Source organism: Arachis ipaensis, chromosome B07, assembly GCF_000816755.2.
Source record: "Arachis ipaensis cultivar K30076 chromosome B07, Araip1.1, whole genome shotgun sequence".
Lineage (NCBI taxonomy): Eukaryota > Viridiplantae > Streptophyta > Magnoliopsida > Fabales > Fabaceae > Arachis > Arachis ipaensis.
The window spans coordinates 112,227,886-112,233,320 of NC_029791.2; the positions used below are offsets into that span (position 1 = coordinate 112,227,886).

The 5,435-nt window shown below is 37.1% G+C and overlaps 1 long non-coding RNA gene across 1 annotated transcript; it reads left to right on the forward strand.

Moving 5' to 3' along the window:
- Window positions 3,776-5,188, forward strand: LOC110264345. Its single transcript, XR_002350403.1, has 4 exons — window positions 3,776-4,071; window positions 4,181-4,246; window positions 4,867-4,917; window positions 5,074-5,188. It is a non-coding gene; the product is annotated as an uncharacterized LOC110264345 (long non-coding RNA).

Genomic DNA, 5,435 nt, shown 5'->3' on the forward strand with positions numbered 1-5,435 from the left:
ATCACCGTGTCTCCCTCTTTCAGGACTACCCCGGCCCCGCTTCCTTCTCGGCTTGATGCCCCGTCGACGTGTAATTCCCAGGCCTTGTTACAATGGTGCTCGTCTGGTGTGAACTCAAAGACGAAGTCTGCGAGCATTTGTGCCTTCAGGGCCAGCCTTGATTGGAATTGGATATTGAACTCGGAGAGCTCGACAGACCATTTGGTCAGTCATCTGGCTAGTTCTAGCTTTGTCAGTATCTGCCTTAATGGTTGGTTTGTTCTTACAATTATTGTGTGGCTTTGGAAATAGTGCCTGAGTCTTCTTGCTGTTATCATTAGTGCCAAGGCCATCTGTTCTATTTTCGGATATCTTTGTTCTGTTAGTTGCATGACTCTGCTGACGAAGTATACTGGCTGTTGTATTTTTCCTGTCTCAATGACGAGCCGAGCTTAAAGAGTAATTAGAAGCGGATAAATATAAGTATACAGGTTTACTGATTGTTGGTCTTTGTAACACTGGTGGTGATGATAAGATGGCTTTGAGCTCGGTAAATGCTGTCTCGCATTCATCTGTCCACTCGAATTTTTTATTCTTTGATATTGTCTGAAAGAAGCAGTATGATCGGCTTGATACCGCTGGTAAGAACCGTGACAGGGCAGCTACTCGTCCTGCTAATTGTTGTACCTCTTTCATTGTTCTAGGGCTCGCCATGTTGAGTATTGCGTCACATTTTTCAGGGTTTGCTTCAATTCCTCGTGAGGTCAACATAAATCCGAGGAACTTGCCTCCTTGTACCCCAAAGGCGCATTTCTCCGGGTTTAGTCTCATGTTGTATGCTCGGATCTGCTCGAATATTTCTCTGAGGTCGTCACAGTGGGATCTTCCTGGGGTGGTCTTGGTGACCATATCGTCGATGTAGATTTCCATATTTCGACCTATTTGATTGCGGAAGACCTTGTCCATTAGTCGCTGGTATGTTGCACCTGCATTCTTTAGACCAAATGGCATTACTTTGTAACAAAAATTTCTATGTTCAGTTATAAAGGCTGTTTTGCTCTGGTCTTCTGGGTGCATGAGGATCTGGTTGTAACCAGAGTATGCATAAAGATCGGGTTTCCTATCGGTAAAGAAATTCACAAATATAATCGCGTTGTAAGTATAGTTTCTAAACCAACAGAGAATCCTTTCGTATAAAAGTTTTGGTTGTCACTTAAGCAAACCTAATAAAATTTATAAACCGAAGTATTTAAACCTCGGATCGTCTTCTCAAATAATTGCAGGGAGGTATAATTTATTATTAGTTATGTAAAAAGATATATTTTTGGGTTTTTGAAATACGGAACAAGTAATTTAAATAACAAGAAAATTAAATTAATAATTATAAAATCTCTTGGCAAGGTATAAGAATTTGAAGTCCTATCCTAGTTATCCTTATCAAGTGTGATGAGAATTGGATTTTACTTCCACTTTAATTAAGTCAAATGGACTAATTAATTTAATCCTCAAGTCCTAGTCAACTCCTGTGGAAAGACCAGTTTTAGAGCGATTCAAATCAATCAGCAACTCCAATTTCAATCAACAGCTGAGTTTGATAACTCAAGTGTTACCAATCACTTGACCAAAGCCAAAAGGGAGAAAATCTACTTAAATAAAAATGCCTTCAGATGGGAAGCAACAGTAACATAAAAGAAAGAAATCTTAAATCTGAATTACCTCAAATTATAAAGAAAATCATAACATGAATGGTTCATAAGTCAAATTGAAAAAAAATAACAATTAAAGTAATAGAATAAATAAAAGTGGAAAATAAATTAAAAGAACATTGAACCTGTGATTGAAAAGAAGTAGCCTAAACATAATAGAAATCCTAAATCCTAATCCTAAGAGAGAGGAGAGAACCTCTCTCTCTAAAAGCTACATCTAAACCTATAAATTATGTATTATGAATGTATGATGAGTTGTTGTTTCATTCCTCCATTCTCTGGCTTATATTCTGTGTTTCTGGATTCAGAATTGGGCCGAAAAAGGGTCCAGAAATCGCTGGGGGAGTTTTCTGCAGATTCCTGTACGTGGCGTCTGTCACGCGTTCCCGTCATCTCGGAGTTTTCCTTGTCACGTGTACGCGTCGGTCATGCGTACGCGTCATTTGCGTTCTGCTCAAAGTGCGCGTCCGCGTCAGTCACGCGTGCGCGTCGATGCCTTTTCGCGCTAGCCACGCGTTCGCGTCGTCCATGCGTTCGCATCACTGCCTTTTTCTTCGAAACTCCATTTTTGTGCTTTCCTTCCATTTTTGTATGTTTTTTTCTGTCCTCTAAGCCGTTCCTGCCTTATGAGACCTGAAAATACTTAACACACAAATCACGGCATCGAATGGTAATAAAGTGTAATTAAAATTAATATTTTTTAAAGCATAGGAAACATGTTTTTCACATATATCACACAATAAGGAAGAAAAAGTAAAACCATGCAATTTACATGAATAAGTGGGTGAATGATTGAATAAATCACTTAAATTTGGCACAAAATACATCATAAAATATGGGTTTATCAACCTCCCCACACTTAAACAATAGCATGTCCTCATGATAAATCCAAGAGAAAGGATAAAGTTAGAATGGTGGAATCTTATGCAATGCAATCTATTCTAAATGCAAGTTACCTACATGAATCATGCAACTTTAGTTATTATCCACCTATATATATAAAGCTTACATGTGGTTAATTTGTTTCATATTTTCAAGGAATCATATATACATAGCCAAACCTAGATAATGTTAAAGCACTTTCACAATTGAGATGGGTAAAAATATTTCACAAACTTGCAAGACAATTAACAATTAAGCAGAGATATATGGTGATGAGCCATTGAACCCTCACTGGATTTTGTGTTTACTCTCTAGTCACGCAGTGTTTATTGGGTTAATCACTCTATTCTTTTCTATTCATGCTTTCTAAAACTTTGTTCTTCATCTAACCAATCAACAAATATTGAATATAGACATACAAAGATCATGAGGTCTTTCTCAAGGTTGTAATGGGGCTAAGGTAAGGGTAAGGGTATATATAAGGCTAAGTGAGCTAACAAAGTGAATCCTTGATTAGTCTAAGATCTCACCTAACATATACATATTTTCTATAATTTAAAATGCTTTACCTAACTACCCAAATTTTTCCACTTTATTACATACTCATGTACTAAATTTACTTTGATTTCCACCTTATGTGCATTGATTTCTTCACTAAGCTTATTATTGGGGTAATTTTGTCCCCTTATTTTCTTATTTAACTGAAAGGATTTTTTTGGAGACATAAACAGAACATATATCAATGCACATAGTGTTTTTAATTTAAATTTGTTTCACATGAGCATGCTCCCAAAAATCCTTATTATTTCATTGATTTAATCATTTCCTATCAACCCATGTTCCCATGTTTCCCCACACTTAGGGTGTGTGTGGTTGGAGGGAATACAAATATATTCCCAGGAATTTTGAGATGGGAATATTTTATTCTCATGTTTGGTTCAAGATATAAAAAATTATTCCTGGGTATGTTTTATTCCCTAGAATTAAAATCCAATCCATTTCATTCCCATCTCTCCCCTGGTTATCTTTCATTCCAATGGGAATGGAATGTGTATAATAAAGTGAAAAGATTAAAATGCCCTTATTAATTTCACTCCGACCCTTCTTCTCAGATTTTTACTCCTCATTTCATCAGAAACCCAAACCCTAGCAGAGCTCTAATCCCATCAAAACTAAAACCTAGCCGAGCTTCTTCCCCAAATTCATGGAGACTCCACAGGCGTTAGCACCGTCTCGCCGCCGATTTGAGTTTGCACGACCACCCCTCACCTTATTCTAGAAGGAAATTCACTTCAATCCTTCGTTTGCATTCGTGTTCCATCATCGCAGCTCACGTCGGTTCACCGCCACTGTATGCTTGCCGTCGTCGCTGCCGCGCCTCTAGTCGGATCCTCCGCGTCGCGTGCTTGTGTTTGGTCTCTCTCCTCCGTCACTCTCTTGCTTGGTGTCGAGTTCGCCGTCGACGAGGAAGCTTTGCCACCGTTTCTCCAGTGCTTCACATACGGTTCTCTCTCTCCCTCTGTCTCTCTTTCACTTTCGATCTCTCTCTCTCTCTCTCTCTCTCTTTCGATCTCTCTCCCTTGCCCTCTCTCACTTTCTTCTGTTGGTTGCAGGAGATACTAAATAAGAGCAAATTGGTTGCTATTGATGCTGGAAACAGGGGCTACCCTCCGAATAAGGTATGTAAGTTGATGATTACGATGTTTTTGACACCAAATTTATGATGATTTGATGATGACACTGATCTGAGGTAGTTAACATCATTGTTAAGTTTGCATAAGGTCACAAGTTGAAAAGTTGTTTTCCACAGTGAGTGCTTTTGAGTTTGTGGTGTTTGAAATTTAAGGGGAGAAAATGAAGGTTAGATGGTGAATTGGTGATTAAGTTTTGGAGCACATAACCTAGTCATGTGTTTGCTGTTTTTCATTGTTTTTCAAGAACCAAAATTGCTTGCAATTCTTTTACTCTGCCAGATATTTGCAATTATATCACTGAGACCTAAAAAAAGATAATTTTGTTTCATTATAATTTTGTTAGCTGAACTTGAATTTAATCAACTCAATTTAACTATTATGCTTTTGCATTCTTTTACTTGTGTTCTATTTAACTATGATGCTTTTGATTCTCTTTTGCTGATATCCTACAATCAAACTTCAAGCTATTTTGGATTAGAATTGAAGTTCTCTAATTTGTATAAAGCATGTCTGCAGCATTCAATTTATTAGATATTACCTTTCATTAAAATTAAATGATGATATAGAATTTCACTTACAATGACAATGTATATTTCTTCTTCAAGTTGAGGGCTTATCAAGAGTATGCTGCGGAAAAATCCAGAGCTTAGGCAAGCGTATGTTTACTTGCTTGACTTCTTAACTGTTACTTTTCATCTTTTAAACTATGTATTAACTGGTGAAAAGTTGAAAATCAAAATCTACCCTTGCTGTTTGAATTTGCTACTAGTTCATTGATAGGTTCAATTTATTTCCTCTCTTTTGCTGAACAGATCTACTACATATACTATCGTCTACTCCTAGACATCCAAACCTCATTGAGCACACCAGTGAGAAAGCCAAGGAAGCTAAAGATATACAAGTGAGAAAACTAGTGGATTTGAATTTGTTAATGTTTCTTTCTTTGAATCTTACATAATATTTGTTATTTGTCCAAGTTACAGCATAGCTAAAAGAAGAAATATAATTATCAGGTAGTAGTAAGTAGTAACTTTTGGTGAATAGAGAGTTTGCACTTATTAAGTTAGTGCTTTGTCTCATGTATCCTGTGTTCTTTATTTTAGTAAGTAGTAACTTTTGGTGAGAAAGAGGGTTGCAGATACTGTTTTAGACCTATTCCCATGTACCCAGTGCC